Here is a 22,851-nt window from a genome sequence, read left to right as displayed (position 1 = left end):
AGTTCTATCTGCCATTTTCTTCTGCCTTTGTTCCCACATCACTACAAGGGATCACATAGGTCCTGCAGGACTATGATTTCTGTCAGTTAACCATTTGTTTTTCTCCTTTTCTTTGTCCTTGGGCAGCCAGGAGTGCCAGAGGAATATCACACATATCCCACCTGGAGGGCCTGTCAGCTTGCCTTATGCTGCCTCATCAATAATCATCAATTGAAGCTATAATAAGTAAATGAACATATGTAGAGGAATAGTATATATCCATGTTTATAATATTTATTAATTAAAAGGGAAAACTTTTAACTTTTACAAAGTAGTTTTGTTTAGATCCTTAATATAAGCTTGTTAATATATTTATGGAGGTGTCCAATTCTGCCATGAGTCATCCTATATAGATTGTTATTGCCATTATGACAATAAAGATAATAAACTTTGGACATAAGGGCAATTTTCTTGATAATGAAAATGACGTTGATGTTGTTATAGCTAGTTTCATCATCTAAACATTTTTTGTTTCAAACTCTTAAGTCAACAAATCCACAAGTTTTTTAGCATTATATAAAGACATTTTAGGTATTTTTGGCAATTTAATGCTATTGATATGTCAAACTACGGAACTCAGGAAAATGTGAATTTAAGATAAAACAGTGTCTACTGATAGATTACATTTAATTTGTGACTGTGAAAGAATTATTTTACTACCTTTACTACCTGCTAAAAATTATAACATGGAAATACGTATTTTTTAAATGTCACATAAAAAGCAAACGCATAAAGCCACGATCTTCACCCATATGAAAAGCAGGCATGATGTTCACATCATTTTTATTCTGCTCAACTCAAGGATGCTGATGGAAATATCTTGTCAGAGTAAGTAAGCTTTCTTACAGGCACCATTAAACACATAGAATGAAGCAGAGTCATTGGTAGGGATCACACAGAACCTCTCACTTCTTTGTGATGCTATTTCTCATTTAGAGAAAGCATCTCTATTATAAAGAGACAGGACTATAATAGCATTACCTAGCTGAAAGGGAGATCCAAGATAGATCACTTTACTTCAATTCCTCCTTTACAAAATATTCTCATAACATCTATAGTGCCACACTTGACATTTTTTTTTTACCTAGGTTGTGACTGCTCCATTGAGTAAATTGGACCAAAAATATTAAAAGATCCATCATTTAAAATACAATTCAATCATAGCTAAAACAAAATTCAAGACATATTTTGATGTCAAAGTGGTTTTGTGCTTCAGTGACTCCACTTGTTGGGTGTAAATTAGTGTGCCCTTTAAAATAGAAAGATCTTTTCTTCTAAAACAAATACCTAAAATATTTGTTATCATTACTCCTCTTAACTAGCATCTTGTTTCATGTATGCATGCGCTACTGACTATAATTCTCTATAGTTATATAATAGGAATTATGTGAGTATTATCAACTTAAAATTCAGAATAATGCCCAATAAACACCCACTGACATAAGTGTATTAAGGTTTATGAAGCCTGATGCTTACTCGATCTGTGGCGCATTAAAAGAAAAAAGAATGCAAAACTGCAATATAAAACACATGTTTAGCACATGTTAAACTTTAAAACTTAGATATTATTTTCTGGAAGAAAGAACAATATGGAGAAGGGCATGGGAATACAATTTATGTACACAACAGATTAGTCTGGTACTTATGAAAGGAGGAAGCAGGGCGTGGAAAGATCATTTGGGGCCAGCATAGTATAGTGCAATTTACCTAGACTTTGCAGCAAGATTTGTATTCTGGCCATATCAAATGTTAGTGGCCTGACCCAAGGCAAATTACTTAATCTTTCTGAGACTTGGCTTTCTGATTTTAAAAGAGAAAATAATAACTAACTCACCAGATGAGGATGATTAATATATCAAATGCATTGGCATTTATTTTCCTAAAAATACAACCTTACAGATTAGAGGTTTAGGATATAGAAAGTCACAAGAGAATGTACTCCTACAATGAGAAAATGCTATGCAATTTCCAAAATCATAAATATCTGAGTTTATCAGAGAGCTGAACTTTGAAGACAACCAGGTGAAACTGAATTCCAAAGGGTTAACCAAGTCTTTCCTAGGACAAACTCTTTCACCTTCAGCAAAGCATGGGAGAAAGAGGTGGCAGCCATAAACATGGGTATGAAACAAGTCAAATTTTAATGGGCTTTTAAGGGGCTAGCGTGGCCTGGAGTAACAGTTAAGAGTCCCCTGAAGTCCCAGACATGAAAGGAGTCTCACTGACTCACCAACTCTCTGTGAGTCTCCACCTGGTACTCATAGGAAAGGGAGGCAGGACAGAAGACTTGAAAGAACAACTCCCTTGGTGGTATGCAAACACAAAATTACCTGCTTTCTGAATCTTTTCAAACTCACTTTAGGAAAGCAGAAACTTTCTGCTCCTGAAGCCATGACATAAAGCCCACTAAGAGACAACTATGAAGACAACTAAATATCCTCCATTTTCAGGTGGCATGGGTGACTACATTTATCAATGAAAACTCTAACCCTGATGTACTCTCCTGTTAGATTAAAGACCACCACTTTCAATTGCTCCTTTGTATAATCAGCACCCACTCTCAAACCAGCTCTAATTTCCCTGACCCTCCTCAGAATCACTCGGCACAGGCCCACAATCTTTAATGAGTATTTTTCAACATTCCACCTTCCCTTTTTCTGAGATGTCAATAATCCTTCAACTCTGCTTCACTGCAACAAATTAAAATTTAAATCAAACCATTACTGTTTACTCCAGACGTGTTTCTGCGGCTTTGGACAGTGGACATTTGTAGTATGAACACTAATGCAAGTGTCTAGGAAAAATATCATGGTCCCTGAAAGAACCATATATATTTGCACCCTTTCATGGCTTCATGGTAGGCAGAGTGTATTTCTCCACCCCTTAATTTCAGGTTTGGCTCTGACTTGCTTTGGCTGATGTGATGTTAGTGGATATAATATAAGAGGAGACTTGGAAGGTGCTTTGGTCTTTTGTAGGCTTCTGGCAGTATCAGGAGAAAAACACACCCTGAGTAATTGCTGGCCAATCAGGCTGGACACAGATTGAGGCACATGGAGCAGATCCAGAAATTACAGCCAAGCCTAGCCAAACGACATCCTGAAGCAGAGTTACAACAGCTCAATTTCAGACCCACAGCCCCAAACTGAGCTTTAACAGCTGACTTGCAAAACCAAAATGGGAAAAATATAATATCTATACCACTAAATTTGAGGGTAGTTTGTTATGTGGCAGTATTATGATGTGGCTGATTAATACAAAAATTGGTACTAGAAATGGGACACTGCCCAAGTAGGGGTGGTACCCTGAAATATGTAGCATTGCTGTGGAGCCAGGTAAAGGGCAGTGAGGAAACTTATGAAGTTGGAAAAAATGGTGCTCATATTATGCAGTGACAAAAAAAATGTGGGTAAAATATCATTTGTAGTAACTAAGAGGACAAAAAAAATGTCTCTAACAAATATTCAGCATGTCAAAGCAAACACTGCACCAGACAAAGTTAAACAAAGGTTTTATTTAAGATTGTTTCCATGGGACAGACAGACCGAACTCTGCTGAAACAAAATGGGGGGGGGTTTAAGCTCTGGGGTGAGCTTGTGGAAAAATACTGGAGGGCTTCTGGGGGAAGTTGATCTGTGGATGTGTCCAACACACACAGCCTTATTCCTGAGTTTGCAAATATTTTTCTCTGTGATTAGTCTGGCAGGGTTTCCTGATTTGCCCCCATTCAGGGCAAATCTCAGGTCTCCCACAGAGACCAGAGACCAGAGTGCCAGCTCCTTCAGTGTTTACATTACAAAAAGATGACTTCCAGGCCCTTGAGAAAGACAATTCCTGTGGGAAAACTGACAGGAGGCTGTAAGAATATTTATATATAGCTTAAGGGGCCAGAAATAATTTACATTGCAAATCTTCTAAAGAAAATGCTAAGTAAATTCAATGCAAAGGGAGGTCAAGGGCCTACAGTTAGAAGAAACCTGAGGTTTAAGAAAGCTGAGGGGAACCTTAATGCCATCTTGGTCAAGCACAAGGTTAGAAATCCTTCCAACACCCCTTTCAGCTCAACAACCCTCTCATTTCAACTCAACTACTCTCTCACTAGAGAGTGGATGGACACATATGAGAAAAGTCAGATCACCTACAGTAAATAAAAAGCTACATTTTCTTTGCTGAAGATGTATTTCACTATATTTGACATAGTGGTGAAACCACAGCTGAGTTTTATACTACCTAAATTTAAATTATTTACTCTGAAACTTCTTAGCTGAGCAATTTTTGGGTAATCACTTAATTTCCTCATTTGTAAAATAAAAAAGAATAATAATAGTTACATCATATAGTTTTTGTGATAATTAAGTTACAAAACACTCGTAAGGGACTTACGTCACTCTACAGTAGGCAAATTCTGTAATTTAGAGAAAGCATGTAATAAAACTAAATTGCAGACACAGTCTGGAAGAATAGTCACTGGTAGAAATGTCTTAAATTATACAAGCTTATATAAATTCTCCCTGGAATACCTACATGTCTCAATAAAATGCAGCATTCTTTAACAACAAAGCAACAAAACTGAAGGATTCTATATATTCAAAGTCCTTCAGTGAAAGTTACCATCATCTCTCACCTGCATTATTGTAATAGTCTCTTTGTTGATTTTGTACCACTCATCTGGTTTCAAATTACTCTCAATAGTACTAACCAAATGAACTTTTCAAAATGCATATATAATTAAATCACTCTGGCTTAAGACCCTCTAATAGATTCCTAATACCATTTAGGATTTAAAAAAACTTCAAAAATGTTTATAAAATCTTACTAGTCTTGCCCATGGTTACTTCTCTAGTTTCATCCTATACTACTATCACCATTGATTTGCGATATCTAGATTCCTACTCAATAATCCTTCTTTGGGGGATTTGTACTGGCTGCTCCCTCTGCTTTGAGCTCTATCTAAACCCACCTCCTTCCTGCAGTCAGCATCTATATGTTCTTCCAAAGTCACTACAAAAATAATGTCCTTAGAAACAAACACTGAACCCCCAGATTGATATGGTCCCTATTATACATTTTTATAAAACTAAGAAACTGCATTCATAGCAATTCTTTCTGTTTTAATTTTACATTCATTTGTATGGTCTTCTTTTATTATTTATCTTGCCTCCTCCTGTAAGTTTTATGAAGATTGGGACAATGCCTGATTTTGCAAACACTGTATCCTCAGGACTCACCACATTGACAGGAATGTACAGGCACACTGTGTTTTAAATTTATAACTGAACCACAGAAGCCTCAACGGCTGACTGGGACTCAGGCCCCTTATCTTACTCTTTGTCCAGCTCCTGTCTATCAAAGCAGAATGAACTTGGCAGAGATCTTACTACCACAAAGCTGTAAATATTACAAGTGAGGAATTACTTCCCAGAAACATCTTTCTTCTTTAGAATTTAATTACTACTGGTTCCTTTATTTAAATCAAAATTAAGCTTGATTAATTTTAGTAAAAATAAAAATATTTTTCCTTGACAAAATTGGGTTAACAACACATAATTGTCACTGATGTATTTGAAAGTAAAACATTTATATTATCTGCATATTAAGCAAGTCATTATGACCTCTTTTTTTTAAAAGGATACAAAAATGTAAGTTTTGAGTACGAGAAAATCCTAACACCCAAAGTAACAAAAATTTTGCCCCTTCTTCATTCCTATCAAGAATAATAAAATTTGTTTTTATAAATATCAACAAGGCAATAGCAATGATTATCCTAAATAAGAATGGAAAATTCTGCTACCACCTGAATAGTCTCCTCATGCATCTCCACAGCATGCTTCATGATTGGATGACAGCAATCCAGTGCCGAATTAACCAGAATCAGTAAACCCTGCTCTAGTAGACCTCCAACAGAAGTCAATGGCCTTCATCTTCGTCAATTTGAACACTGATACATTTAAATTTAAACTAAACTCTTTGCTTTTCAAAACTCTAGAGCAGCATTGCCTTTGCTTTGTATTGTAGGGACAGTTTTCTTCTTTTTATTCAATGAACATGGGTTCTTTTGGAATCATTTAGAAAAAAAAAGTTTTGCAATAGGCAGAGGATCTGAATAGACATTTTGCCAAAGAAGACATATAGATGTCCAACAGACACATGAAAACATGCTCCATTTCCCTAATCATCAGGGAAATGGAAATCAAAACTACAATGAGGTATCACCTTACACCTGTCAAAATGGCTAAAATCAAAAACACAGGAAATAACAAGTGTTGGTGAAGATGTAGAGAAAAAAGTAACCCTTGAATACTATTGGTGGGAATGCAAATTGATGTAGTTACCATGGAAGACAACATGGACATTCCTCAAAACAAAAAATAAAAATGTTGGGGGCGGGGCCTGGGTGGCTCAGTTGGTTAAGTGTTGGAATCTTAGTTTCAGCTCAGGTCATGATCTCATGGTTTCGTGACTTTGAGCACTGCATCAGGCTCTCTGCTGATGGTGTGGAACTTTCTTGGGATTCTCTCTCTCTTTCTCTCTCTCTCTGTTCCTCCTCAACTCATGCTGTCTCTGTCTCTTTCAAAAATAAATAAATAAAATAAATAAAAATAAAATGTCATATGAGCTAATAATTTAAGTATTTACTTATTCCACTATTTATTCAAATAAAACAAAAATACTGATTTGAAAAAAAATGCACCCCTGTGTTTATTGCAGCATTATTTACAATAGCCAAGACGTGGAAGCATCCTAAGTGTCCATTGACAGATAAATGGATAAAGAAGATGTGAAAGATATATATGTGTGTGTATATATATATGATATATATATATCATATATATATAAAAGATATATATATATAAGATATGTATATATCTGTGTGTATGTGTGTGTGTGTATATATATATATATATATATATATATATATACACATATACATATATATATGGAGTATTAGTCATAAAAAGGATGATATCTTAAAATTTGTGACAACACGGATGGACCAAGTCAGACCAAGAGAGATAAATACCATAAGATTTAATCCATATGTGGAATCGAAAAAAACAAAACAAATGAATAAACAAACAAAAGCAGAATCGGACCTATAATTACAGAGAACAATCTGATGGTTGCCATAGGGGCATGGGGTGGGGGGATGGGCAAAATGAAGGGGTGTGGGAGATACACGTTTCAAGTTATGGAATGAATAAGTCATTGGAATAAAAGGCACAGTATAGGAAATATAGTCAATGATACTGTAATAGTGTTGTATGATCACAGATGATAGCTACACTTGTGGGGATATAGCATAATGTATAGAGATGTTGAATCACTATGTTGTACACCTGAAACCAATGTAACAATGTGTGTTAACTATACTCTAATTAAAAATATATATATCAGAAAAGGTTTTACAGAAAAGAAAAGAATATATGGGGCACCTGGGAGGTTTAGTCAGTTGGTTAAGCCTCTAACTTCAGCTTCAGGTCATGATCTCATGGTTCATGGGTTCAAGCCCTGCATTGGGCTCTGTGCTGAGAACTCAGAGCCTACTTTGGATGTTCCTTCTCCCTCTCTGCTCCTCCCCCTTTTGCTCCTTCTGCTCCTCTCCCTTTTGCGCGCGCTCTCTCTCTCTCTCTCTCTCTCTCTCTCTCTCTCTCTCAAAAATAGACATTAAAAAAAGAAAGGAATTTGTAATGCTAACAAGTTTCATCATTACATGCTATATGCCCACTCTCTCTTTATCAGTAACTCTTAGGACTTGATCAAATGACACATAATACACACTTTATCAATTACCAATGTACTCAACTTAATTTTTTTAGAGGGTAAATTTATTTAAAACAAATTTTTAAAGTCAATTATACACCCAGCAAGGAGTTCAAACTCAAGACCCTGAGATCAAGCGTAGCATGCTCTGCTGACTGAGCCAGCCAGGCTCCCCATCAACTTCAAATATATAAAACAGGCAATACAGCTTTCAGCTAAACAGTGATCGCATTGGGAATCATCACAACATCTCGGATGCATGACCTTTCCATATGAACTTGGAGAAATTAGCCCTCCATTCTTTCTCTCTCTTCTAATGCTTCTGTCACATGGCCTCTCTGGGAGTACTGCCAGTGCACCCCTCCTGCTGTCACTGCAATTATTAAAGACTAACCAATTCGCATATTCACAAATAATGGCCCACTTAACATTCCACATTTATCTTTACTCACTATTCATTGGAAGTGGGGTGAGGAGGCAGTGTTTTCAGAAGGTAAATTCTAGATCAAATTCCAGGCACTCCTAGGTCTGAGACAAGAGTTCAGACCTGCTGATCCATATGTGACTCTGGATTAATACCTTCATGGACAAAATGTTCTTTGTCCTAGTGAATCTCTTTTTATGGAGAGATTTACAGTACTACAATGCTGCATGTATGCCAGGAATAACATGATTTAGAAGGTCCAGAGTAGTGATGGTGTGCTTTCAATTAGGCCCATAAATTTCCCCAAATATCTTTTTATCTCCTGTATGCTCATCAACAAAGATATTGATCTCAACTTCTATGAAATTGACAAAAGTTTATTACACAGACAGCACTAGATAAAATATAAAGAAATGTTTACTACACCAATCATCACCAAAGTGGTTAATTATACTGCATTAATTAATTAAATGTAATTTATCAAACATTAAATAAATGCTTACTACACCAAATGCCTAGCTTTCTCAGCAAAAGGGTTCCTATTACATTTACCATATATTTACATAAATAGGAGTAGTCGTGAAAGATCACTGATGATTAAATATTGTACTCAGTGGGTCTGGGGGTATAGCAATACTGCAGTCACACATATACACACACTCAAAACCAATAAAAATTTTAGCAATATTGGTTTCCAAGTATCCTTTAACAGCTCTGGAATAACATGGTACATACAGGACTGTTTCTCTTCTCTGTTTATAACTGGCATAGTTTACACCACTATCTTTATACTACATACAGGACTGTTTGTCTCCTCTGGTTATACCACTGGGATAGTTATCTCTATGATCCAATTATAAGGGAAGCACAGTGAACAGCACATTTCCCAGTGTTAACATTATAATAACATGAGCAGCTCTAACTTTAAGAGTGTTATTTTCCCTTGTCTTCCTTGGTCACCTAACCACTGTCCTTAGAACACATCCTATTGTATAGCATCTATTCATTAACATATATAGTTTACTCTTGAACAACATGGGTTTGACATGCATGAGTCCATTTATACACGAATTTTTTTCAGTAGATACAGTACAGTACTATAAATGTATGTTTTCTTCCTTATGATTTTCTAACATTTTGTTTTCTGTAGCTTACCTTATTGTCGTAATACAGTATATAATACATATAACATTCAAAATATATGTTAACCAACTGTTATGCTATTGGTAAGGCTTCCAGTCAATAATAGGCTATAATAAATATCTCTGAAATAAACTTAAGTTTTTGGAAGTAAGAAGTTAAACATAAATTTTTGACTGTGCAGGGGGTCAGTGTCCCTAACCTCTGCACTATTTGAGGGTCAACTGTACATTATCATTTTTGGATGAGGTTACATGACTGCTTTCAATGTTGCACTCATGAACACTGTTCCATCAATTTACTGATATTGATGCTTCATATGTATATTACCGAATCCTCCTTCCATGCTTCTACCATATGCTGAAAACATGAGTGTAGATTGGTCTCAATGATACATTAAACATATAATTATAAAAATTGTGTTTTCCAGGAAAAGTACTTATTCTTCTTTTCAGAGCAGCCTCACAATTGTCCCTTCTGGAGTGACATTTGGGATCCATGGTGAGCATAGGTAGACCAGACAAACTATAGCAAAACATACCAAACATCCAAGTAACCACCTCAACACAGTACTATATTGTAGCGTAGTCCCATGGTACAGGTGCACCCCATTATTGTACGTCAGTGGTCTGTGATATTCAGAGGTAAAATGTTGTTTTCTGGAAAATACCTGATGTATTATAGTTCATAAATCATGAAGCAAATGAGAAGTCCAATACAGTGACATTTATTCTAATAATTAAAAGATATACACAGTTTCAATTTTAGTCAAATGATCAGTTAAATTATTATTTAAAGCTCATAAACGGGTTTCAGTATAATTGCATATAGAGGAAAAAGCAGTTTTGATAATTTTTTCCTACTAGTGCCCATCATTGAGAGAAACAACTCAAAAAAGTTACTCCCTTGTTCTGAGTTTATGGAAGAAATAAATAGCATTATTCCCAGTGTTAACTCTCACTTTTTGAATCCTTTACTTTCAGTAACCATTTCTACCTTTCTCAAATTATCCACAAATAATCCATACTCTCCTTCTCTTGATATAATTCACAAGCTTACCTATAAATCTGGCAAAAGTATAACTTCATCAGTCCTTTCCCTGCTATCTACTCCCAGAATTGAATTGTCTAACTTAACTTTAAGAAAATGAAGCTTTCCTTCTCCTACCCTTGACCAAGTTATAGCTGCTCTTCTGAGTCTTAGCATAGCCTTACACAGGGTTGCTTCAGAGATACCTACAAAAAGATGAAAAGATCTAGAAATGACACCTTGTGCCAAGATGGATTTGTGGTTGAAACCTGCAAATGTAAGACAGGAAAAACATGGATGCCAAAAACACACAAAACATTTTTGTGAGTCAGTATAGTAGGCATCCTCTAAGATGATTTCTAATGATCCCCATTTATTTGTCTTAACACTATTGTAATTTTCTTCTAACCAATAAAATGAAGCAACTCTTATGAATGTCACTCTTATGACTAGATTACCAAAGACTATGACTTCCATCTTGCTAGCACACTCTATTGCCTTCATGGTCTGCATGCTTTGATGAAGCTTCTGCCATACTAGACAGAACTGCTGTCATGTGGCAAAGAACTGAGGCTGACCTCCAAACAACAAGCATCTTAGAACAGAGGTCTTCAATCCAACCACCCAAAGAAACTAATCAATTCTGCTATCAAACCACATGAGCATGACTTGCCCTAGACAACTTTCAGATGAGAACCTAGCCTTAGCCTATACTTTAATTGAAGTGGTAGGAGAGAACCTAAAGCAGAGTGCCCAGTTAAACTTCTGGCCCATATACATTGCGAAATGATGAATGTATATTGATTTAAGCTATTAAGTTTTGTGTTAGTTCCATAGCAATAGATAACTGATACAGTTGAGAAAAATTGAGAGTGTTGTTGCAGCATAATTGTTTACACCACCTTCCCACTACGCCACCCTAAGAACCTTTTAAAAGGAGATCCCTCTTTACTTACTTTCTTGTATTCAAAGTAACAAGGATTCATCAAAGCCAATCTCCAATCTCCTCTCACCCTCTTCTTTTGAAACAAATATAACTGACCCTTGAACAACATGGGGGTTGGGAGTGCCAACCTCCTACACAGTCAAAAATCTGTATATACCTTTTAACTCCCCTAAAACTTAACTACTCATAGCCTGCTATTGACCAAACACCTTACAATAATACAGACAATCAATTACATATTTTGTATATCACATGTATTAAGCACAGTATTCTTACAATTAAGTAAGTTAGAGAAAAAGAAAATGTTAAGAAATTATAATGAAAAATACATTTATAGTACTGTAATGTATTTCTGTACTTTTAAAAAAGCTGCATATAAGGGGACTCACACAGTTCAAACCCATGTTGTTCAAGCGTCAACTGTAATTTAATCAACTATTCCAATTTTATGTTAAATTACTACTTTAAGAGTTAAAGTAGTAACTGCTGAGTAGTAGTCATTTTACAACAGGTACCTGGGTCCAAGGAAATATAGATGGGTACTACAAATCAAAATATGTTTTCCCAATACTTTCATTGTAATATTCACTATGGTTTTAGCATTAATGTACACAATTCCTAAATTAGAGTACATCTAGATTTCTGACAGGGTCCATTAAAATTTTCCATGGGTAAACAGGTCCATCTGACAAGTATGACCAGGATATTGTCCTCAAAGCAATCATTATATGGCAAGTTTCAATAAATCTGTTACATTTGCATTCTGAAAAGTCTTTTGTAACCATTGTTGTTCAGCTAGTACATATTATTAGATAAATATTAATGAATGATTACTTTGGTGATTACTGCATATATTTTGTTTTTGTTTTGATATTCTGATTGTAAATTCTAGGAGTCAAAGTTAGAATTTACCTTCCTTCTTCAGTGGAGGAAAAGGATAAAGAAGAAAAGAAAAAGGAAATAAATGGGAGATTATAAAATTTATGAAGAAAGAGAAGTCAGGTAGAGTACACAGTACAATGAAGAAGAAAGAAAGTTGATAAAGAAAACTGTGAAGCAAGAAAAAGCTTACCATTAATTATAAATATATTCACTGAATCAACAACTCCTGCTTTTCATCACTTTGTTTTCAATCTAGATTGGGAGTTAGAAACAATGGCAGCACCTTGCCATTGTGAAATATTTAATAGTCTTGGCCTACAGAAACTTCCAGAGGTTACATAACATGAAATATTTGGGCTGGTGACTTTAATATATACCTTTACTTATTTCAGAGCAGAAACGCAGTTTACCTCCTGGGGACTTACTATTAGATGAGCACATTCAGGGTGCCTCTGTGGTGCAGTCGGTCAAGCAGCCTACTGTTGATATGGGCTCAGATTATGATCTCACGGTTCCTGAGATTGAGCCCCACGCTGGGCTCCTGCTGACAACATCAGGCCTGTTTGGGACTCACGCTCTCTCTCTGCCTGTCCCCTGTGCTCTCTCTCTCTCTCTCTTTCTCAGTCAAAATAAATAAATAAACATTTTTAAAACGATAAACACATTCATGGCAAAAACAATCTAAAATATTGGGGTGCCTGGGTGGCTCAGTCAGTTAAGCATCTAACTTTGGCTTGGTTCATGATCTGTGGTTTCTGAGTTTGAGCTCCCACATCGGGGTGTCTGGTGTCAGCACAGAGCCTGCTTTGGATCCTCTGTCCTCCAATCTTGCTGCCCTTCCTCTGCTCATGCACTGTTTCAAAAATAAATATTTTTAAAACTTATTAAAAATATATAATGTTTTCTAAATTTGATATATATTTAGAGCCTACTAAATAACTTTCAAATAAATTATTCAGTTAAAAGTGATCTATAAACTTAAAAATTTTGGGGAGCCTGGGTGGCTTGGTCAGTTAAGCGTCCGACGTCAGCTCAGGTCATGATCTCACAGTCCGTGAGTTCGAGCCCCGCGTCGGGCTCTGTGCTGACAGCTCAGAGCCTGGAGCCTGTTTCAGATTCTGTGTCTCACTCTCTCTCTGACCCTCTCCTGTTCATGCTCTGTCTCTCTCTGTCTCAAAAATAAATAAATGTTAAAAAAAAATTAAAAAAAAAAATAAACTTACAAATTTCTTATAATTTTGAAAAGAATGTTCAATTTTGTCAAATCTTCATTAATATAAACAGTACCTATTGATAAAACTGTGATGATTAATTAAATAATAGTAGATTTTTTCTTAAAATCATAATATATTCATAAAGTTTTATATTTATTTTAAATCAAGATCCCATTAACCAACACATGTGGTCGAGAGCCTTCTGGTAATTTAGGATTGAAAAGCACCATATGAGACCTTGAGCAATTGTATTCTGATGTATGCATTCTCTATATATCAATCTTCTAATATTCTATACCATACTTGAGAGAGATTACAATTATGGCACCTTTAAATAAATATGAAAACCAGGAATTGAGCAACTTATGTGGATCACCTTAATAGCTGAACTTTGACAAAAAAAAAAAAAAAAACAGTCAAGACATCTATGACCTTACAATGACTGTAATGCCCATCATTACAATATTAGCTTTAACAGAAACTCAAGCTCAATATTAGCTTTAACAGAAACAAGGAGGACCTATGAAAAAGTATGAAGTTTGTAAGAATCCATGATCATAATAATATTAATAAATTACGTTATTTTCTTCATGCTGAAAATAGCATGGGTTTGGCAATGTCAAATGCGTTTTTTTATCAGATTTTAATTTCCAAGGTAAAGAATACTAAGTATTTTAGAAGATTTTGTAAAGATTGACATTAAAATCAATTACATTTGCAATTATAATTAATGAACTACTTGACTTTATTTCCATATTAGGTTTATGCAACTTCAAAAGATGAAAAAAAAGTCAAGTAATCCAGGGTAATGAAGATTTTGGAGTAAATTATTTTGTTCCTAAAATTTATTTGCTTGTCCAAACTTTTACAGAAATATGCAGGGTCGGTGGGAAAGATTGATTCAGGCTTTGAATAAATATTACATTAGTTTTTTCTAAAATAATTTTAACTAACAATAGAAAAATTCCTGTATGTTAGTTAAAAAGGAGACACTGGTTGCTTTGAGAAAATTTTCTTCAACTCATGAAAAGTAGGTGTCTGCCTAAAACACTTTACTAATAATAAAACAACAAAACAAAAAAGTAAAGATTGCCTGGAAAAAACAAAGATTACCATTAACCCCTCAAATAGCAGATAATGACTATTTGCCGTTATTTCTCATCACTCTTTTTTTTTTTTTTTTTTTTTTTGGTATTTATTCGTCTCTCTCTCCCGTTCTCTCTCTCTTTTTAACACACTAAGTTCACACTGTTTTAAATCCTATTTTTTTGGGGGCGCCTGGGTGGCGCAGTCGGTTAAGCATCCGACTTCAGCCAGGTCACGATCCCGCGGTCCGTGAGTTCGAGCCCCGCGTCGGGCTCTGGGCTGATGGCTCGGAGCCTGTTTCTGATTCTGTGTCTCCCTCTCTCTCTGCCCCTCCCCCATTCATGCTCTGTCTGTCTCTGTCCCAAAAATAAATAAAAAAACGTTGAAAAAAAATTTAAAAAAAAAATCCTTTTTTCACCACAAAACTCCAAGCTCTTTTCAATGGCAGTGAAAGTTCTATTAAAACATAATTATTAATCTCTGCATACTATTTTAGTATATTTATACTTAACCCTATACATATTCTTAAAATAATTTTAAAACATAGTTTTCCCACCTTAAATATACATGACCTTTTTTTTCCCCATTTCCCTGGTGGTTTCTGGTTTGCGGCACTCATGGTATTTGTGGTCACTAGATTGCAGATGACAGTTTTCCTCAAAGAATGAAGTTATATGTTTACTTATACAAACTAGTTAAGGAAATATGGTTAGTTAAGGTAAGATGAACTGTATTTTTAAATTAGATTGAGGCTCCCTTTTTGAAAAGCTAAAGCTGGCTTTGCTCTTTAAAATCATGTTTTATCTGTTCAGTAGATAAGCATCGTCACAAGAACTGTAATATGATTCTCTGGAAAGGTTATTTCTGAAATACTAAAGAAGGGCACCTAGCCTGTCATCCCTGCAAATGGGAACCAGGATGAATTATTAACTACCACATATGCCAGAGGAAAAGATGAATCTGTTTTCAAAAGGTAACACACAAAAATCAAAATATTCTTTAGTCAAGGGACTCAAGGGGTATTTGAAACGTATATTCAGATATCTGAGGTCTCTATACCACAATTCGGCTTCGGCAAACGTTCACATCAGGCTGGCAAACATTCACATCAGGCTATACGATTCTTTGAGATTTAGTGAAGTAGTTAGAATCAAGAAGACTGATTTCACAAAATATTACAATATCCCATCATTGTGAACAATCCAGGAAATTCAGCAAAAGAGAATTTGGATCTAAGAGGTTCTGTCTAATATCATTTAATATACTGACCATTCCTGAACAAATAGACCAGGTGATTCAGGATAATGAAATTATATGCTTTTTGCTTAAAATTTGAAGTATGCTTTAATTATGTCTTACTCATTTTCTTACCACTAAAACTGATGGTCAAATTCAGGTATCTTCACTAAACATTAACTTAGTGTTCTTCTTTGTATTATTGTAGGCCAGGCTGCATTAACAGATCCCTAAAATTGTAAAGGTTTGAATGCAAGGGATTTTTTTTTAAGTTTACAGAACAGAAAATTGGTTGGTGGCAATCTACATTTACATTGGCGCATACTTTACACGTTAGTTTTGTGGGTTTCCATCTTTGTCAAACAGAGGAGGAAAAGAGTGTGGAAAAACAAAGGGAGAAGTTTTCAGAATCCTGGACTGCAAGTGCCAAATACCCCTTTTTGCTCCTTTTTCATGGTTAGAACTTGGTTTCAAGGTCATGCCAATTATGAGAAAGATGAGAAAATGTGGTCTAGCTGATGCCCAGAAGAAGGGGAAAGGGATCTTCTTAAATAATCAGCAGGCTTTTTATAATTTTCACAACTAGACAGCCTATATGAACATATGCAAGTTCACTCACATCCTGTCTCAGCTTTTTAATGAAGGGTTCTTCATGACTAAATTCTCACAAATTGCAGTTGATACTAATATTTTCAAAAGTCTGAAAATCAACTGAGGAAAAGGAAGCATGGTTATTTTACTTCTTGAACATTTTCCAGTGAAAATATTGACATAGGCAAATAAAGCACCTACATCCATTCAGATTTTCAAAAAATAATGATGTCATCATACAAAAAGTTTAAGAGGATTCAACTGAAAAGTTAAGACTGCATCCTAACTCGCCAGAAATTGTATCATTTTGGGAGGTATCATCTGGATTTCCTACATAATTTTTTTCCATATCAAACATGAGAAAAATATCCATATTCATAGTTCAAACTTGCTGCAGAGATAATTTATTCTTATCCAATGCAAAAAACAAATTCCCATTTTGGTAGTCACACAGCATGCACCTTCATCCATTTTCCAGTACTGTCATTGTTTCTTAAACTGTAATGTGCATTCAAATCATATGAGGTTTAAGGTAAAAATATAAATCCCATGAACTTGCTTTCTGAGATCCTGATTCTTTGGAGCCAGAGTCTCCATTTTTCACAAACAAGCAAGGTAATTCTGGCACAAATGACAGAGACCAAGCTTACAGAACAGAGTTACAGCTCAGTGTCTTTGAATGTGGGCATCCTTTCCTTAGTATTTTGTATTTATCAAATCTAGGGCAATGCTTTTTCCATAGCAAGCACCTGATTAATGACTGTTAAGGAATACATAAATAATTGATTGGTGTAATGTAAAACATAAAATGTTAAAAATTAAATAAAGTTTGAAAAAACGTATCTGCTAATTACTAGCTTTTTGATGTGACAATGTTAGACAATGCTCTGGACTTCATTTTCCATGCCTGCCAAGTGAAAATTATACTATCTCTTAGTGTTAAAAAGATCTAAAAATGTATATGTAGTGTTTTGCACAAAATAGACAGTAAATTTATAAGATTTTATAATGATTCGATTATGCAGGTATACTAACTATAAATCATGTAATCCATCAAGTTTCATCTAAATAGTTTAAAACATAGTAGTCAAAATATATGTTTTCTACACTTATCATATGTAAAAGGGAAATTTGATCAGTATAATTTTTTTTAAGTTTATTTATTTATTTTGAGAGAGACAAAGGCAGCATGAGTGGCAGAGGGGCAGAGAGACAGGGAGAGAGAGAAGCCCAAGCAGGCTCTGCACTACCAGCACAGAACCGACGTGGGGCTTGAATTCACAAACAGCGGGATAATGACCTGAGCTAAAAAGAGAGTTGGGACACTTAACCGACTGAGCCACCCAGGCACCTCTGATCAGTATAATATTTAAGAGACATAAGTTAATTCCTCAGTGATGTTGGAGAACCTTTAAAGAATTCAGAAATGCAGTCACTGGGCTAAGAATTGGGATATGGTGGTTTGAGGTAACTGAAAAGTTACACAATCCTCTTTACTTATCTGAGACACTATTTTCTTAACTATATAATTAAGAAGTAGAAGTAAAGTGAAAGCTTCCTTCGATTCTAAATTCTATGATGGTATGGGCTAAGAAATCATATTAAGTGAAATAGGATTATATGCCAGGCAATGAAATCCATTTTTCTTTTAAATCATCAATATTAAAAAATTTAAGATAAAATTATAGTTAAATAATTGTCTAATTGAATTTAATTGAATCTATAATTTAAGAAAAACAAAGTTATTCCTTTTTTAAACTTTATGTGATATTTCTGAAGTCCTCAAAACATTTTGATGAGTACCATATGTTACAAATGAAAAGTATGTTTACCCAAAGTTTCCAGACTATAGAAAGTATTTCAAAATCTAAAATTATGCTCAATACAATTTGTTGAAATTAAATTTAAATAATGACATATAAATTGTTTTACTGTAATCACTGACCCAAGACTATCTGCTACTTGAATTGTCTAAGAAGCCAACGCCTAGCGTGCCCTTAATCTTTTATTTCCCTTATATAGAATTGCTGGGGACAGTGCAGGGATGGTTTACTCTGGAATTGTGAAATATACTTGCATGTTCTTCTTTTCCTACTTCCTTTTATACTCCGCATGATTCAGTCTGATATTTCAATGCTGTTCTATTTTATTTAATATCTAATAGTTTATAAACCCACATCGTATGTCTTATCTCTCCTACAATTACAGTTATAATTTATTTTATTAGATATAAAGGGCACTCACAATTGCCCCATGACACATTTCATTAAGCTCTCTATTACATTATGCTATATACCACTGTTATATATAAAACAATTATAATATACGAAATTGTGAACATCTATTTTTATTAATTTGGAAATTTTATATTTAATTTTAAAGAGTTACAATTTTGCACCACATCGATAATTGTTTTCTAATTTTGGTACAATTTATTTTTATATGTTGACTTCTATAAGAGTTCTTATATTAACTTGAAATAAGATCATTTATTATTTTATATGTATTAAATGTGAACATCAAGTAGGTCCTCTCATAAAAATGGTTGGATATAAGCTATAAAATATACCTCAAGCCTTTTGGAAAAGAAATCTCATTGAAATGTAAACATAAATTCATGTGAAACATGAAAACAATACAGTTTATTACTTAATAAAGTAGTGAAGTAAGTAGTATTACCTAAAACCAGGATGACATTTTAAAACATATACTACAGGAAGCAGGGAAGTATGAGCAGGGGGTTTTCTGACTGCTTTTTGTTCTTTGAAATGTTTTCAATATTTTAATCTACAATAATTTAGTCTTCTTTTGTGATACTCACTGTACCACTACTATCAAAAAAAAATGGTTATCCTTTTATTCCTAAAAAGAGTAGTTTTTTAGCTGCTCAAAGAGGGGCACAGGAGTTCTTTAATATTTGTTTCTTTAGTTAAGTCTTACTTCGTCACTAAAGAATGTAATTTCAGTGTTGACATTTTAGCACAGTGACAGGCACAGAAAAGTCATGCAATAAATATGTGTTGAGTGAATAAAATAAAGATGAATTTATACTCAAGCTTTACTATCACATTTAGTCTAATTTGAAAGGACTAGCGTCATATTTGATTTCCTATCACTTCTTGTTATTTTTTCATCATTCCTACATTCAAATTGTGGAGTAGCCAATTATATATTTTTCCTTTATAAAGATTTTTTTATATTTCTATTCCACTTCTTTTCATTCTGTTGCCAGCCCTACTTGAAGCTCATTTCTCCTCCTATTTTCATTTATTGTATGTGTCCTAAATGCCTTCCCTGTCTCTGCTCATGCTTCAATTTGTAAACATTAACAACTCTTTTCCACCTAATATCCCAAACATAGAAATTTTGTCATACAACTGTCAGTCATACAACCAACAAGCATATTTTGGATAACTACATTATAGAACTAGGCCTCCTATTTTATTTTGATATTCAAGATCCACAGATTCCAACATAAATTTAAAATTCTTTTTGGGTCTCCATTAATTTTCTCCCTAATGAGACTGTGCTCATTTAAGCATGTCCATATGGTGAGGCCCTCTTGGCGGCCACTAGACTCTGACACTCATTATGACAATTATACCCACTTGCCTTCTGGTAGTTAAGAATTACCACATGGCCTCTATTGTTTCAGAGTTTTATCATAATTTTTAATGCTTTCCGGCCGAGTTCTATAATAAGCTTTCAATACCACTAGCCCTTGCCTACAGAGGACAGAAGCCCATGATATTTTTAGTAGTAAAAGTGCTCCTCTTCTCAGTGAAAACCTTATGATTTTAAGAATAGTATGACCTCTGAGCTTTCTGGTGAAAACTAATTAATCTTTTACTGCATCTTCCAGCTATTGATAGTATATCCATTCTAGCATGTCTAATTCCTTGAGACTTTTACTCCCTTCTTCCACCATTTCTTCTTACAGCTTTGACATTTTAACTTTAATCAAAATTGGTTGTCATGTTTTGCTTTCTTATAAGAGTCATTCTAGTAGTGAAGTCGCACAATTTCCTGAGGTCTTCCCCAGGAGGTAAAATCCTGTATCTTGGGAGAGTGCTTCAGGTGAATCAACTCTTGCCCTCCTAATTTTATATCCTGGTGTCACAGAACAGGAATCCACTCACAAATGTTTTCTCCCTACCCCTGCTGGTACATGATATCTAGGTTTTCTAGCTCACTTGGAGTTTACTCCTTTCCTCCTTGACATCAGGCTTTTCATGTCCTATCTTTGTTACACTGTGAATTAATCCTTATTATAGATCTAATGATAAGAAGTGGCCTAAGAATAGCACTCTTGACTTCTAGGAAAATGCTTCTGAATTTTTCCCCCAATAACTTGGGAGTTCCAGTTCCTGTAGGAAGGGAGGCTTCTTCTGCAGGCTCGGAAGTTTCAGAGGAGGCTGGGGAGTCAAAATCTTTGGGGACATCTACCTGGATATCCCCATTGCCTCTATTATAATCCCAGGTTTTCCCAATCAGAGCCCTGATTTTGGAATGGTAGACCAGCTTTGGTTGGAAACTTATTGTTCTGTTAAGTGTTAAGTCACTCAGCCATTATTATGTCTTTACCTTGGTCCTCAGATTTCTTTGCCTCTCTGCTGAAGGAGAGGAAGGTTTCATTTATCTTGCAAAGAACATTTAATCTTGGTTTTCAATTACTTATTAATTTTCCTTAGTAGTGTACTATTTTCTGTTGAGTTAGTGTAGTTTAACAAAAAACATCAAATCCCATTGTTTTTCCAGTTATCACCTCAGGTAATAAGTTTGAAATGCTTTATATATCACACTTGCTCTATTTTCCATTCAACTGCTATTGTCCCAATTCATCAGGAATAAATGTTTTAACAACTGGATTTCCCTCATATGCCAGAAAATGTTGGTGATGAGGTTCTCAATGCCAGCTGGATTATGTATCACCCAGCCCAAAACCTCATCTTATAACCTACTCCTAAGACCAGTCCCAATATTGACTTCTGAAGCTTTTATTCGCTGAAGGCAGATGCTGAGATGCAGCATCTCAGCTATTGTGTGGGCTCAATATCTGTGAAAGAATGGGGAGGGCAGAGGCAAACTCTCAGGGATTTTTTTCTTGAGAACTGCTTACCAGCATTGAACTGAAATGGCTGGGCATTTATACCCTTGCCTTGTTCAGTCATCAGAAATAGGCTGTCCTGAGAATAGTGCGCCCTCTGGACAGGTGGCTCTCTTCACCTGTGGCAGACACTAAAGGAGCTGAGAGTTAAAGGCTGTCTGCTGCCCTCATTCCTACATACCCTGATGATGCAGCTAAAGTCAAGCACAAAGTTAACTCAAAGTCTTGAAAATAACCAATAATTGATATATATAGGGAGAGCAGGATAAGATTGCAAAAGTAAGAGGACAAAAGTTATTATGTAGAATTCCCAAGAGGGCACAGATTCCCAGAACCAAGGGATGAGAGTTTCAAGAATAAGGGATTAGTAAAAAGTAAAAGATTCTGAAAGAGATTGGTTTTACCTAAACTTTTGTTGGAAAGTCTCAATACCAGGAGAGCAGGAATAGTTTTATTTTTATTTTTTTTTCAACGTTTATTTATTTTTGGGACAGAGAGAGACAGAGCATGAACGGGGGAGGGGCAGAGAGTGAGGGAGACACAGAATTGGAAACAGGCTCCAGGCTCTGAGCCATCAGCCCAGAGCCCGACGCGGGGCTCGAACTCACGGACCGCGAGATCGTGACCTGGCTGAAGTCAGACGCTTAACCGACTGCGCCACCCAGGCGCCCCAAGGAATAGTTTTAAATTGTGATAAAAAACTGTAAGTGATAGTTCATGAAAAGGCAATAAAGAATAGGATGCAACCAAATAAGGGATTCACTATTTTTGAATTTGAACTCATAATTCGTTGCTACACTAGCTCACTTCCCCTGCTCTCCCCACTCAAAGAGAGCTCCTATTTTTTTTTTTTTTTTGCTCCTATTTTTAGTAAATGGTGTCACTGTCCATTGAATTGTTCATGATAGATAAATCTGGATCATCTTGAATCTTCCTTTCTTTCATGTTTCACAATGAATCTGTCCCCTTCTTTTTACTACCAATGTCACTAATTGAATCTCCACTATTTTTCACCTCTTAACTTCTTTCTCTGCCTCTTTACTTCAATCTCTATAAACCGTTCTCTTGCCATGTAGTATAACAATTCTCAACCTTTTCAAACCTATAGGTACTTTGTATTAGAATCCACAAAGCTTTTGCAGAATTAAATTACATATACTGTTATCTATCATACTTAAAACTGAACAGATTAAAAAAAACACATGTATTTATTCATTTGAAACTAAATATAATAACTCCTTCCATGTTTACATAAATGTCACTTATGGAAAGTAACAATACTCTTCAAAACCAAAAATGGTGAGAAGAGCAGCAATTGTTTTATAATTTTGCAAATCCCTTAAATAATTGGCTAAATAAAAGACTGCTAGATTATCCTAATGCTTCTGCATTCAAG

Source organism: Felis catus, chromosome B3 (assembly GCF_018350175.1).
Source record: "Felis catus isolate Fca126 chromosome B3, F.catus_Fca126_mat1.0, whole genome shotgun sequence".
In the NCBI taxonomy this organism is placed as follows: domain Eukaryota; kingdom Metazoa; phylum Chordata; class Mammalia; order Carnivora; family Felidae; genus Felis; species Felis catus.
The sequence above is the reverse complement of the archived record's forward strand: the minus strand, read 5'-3'. Positions refer to the sequence as shown.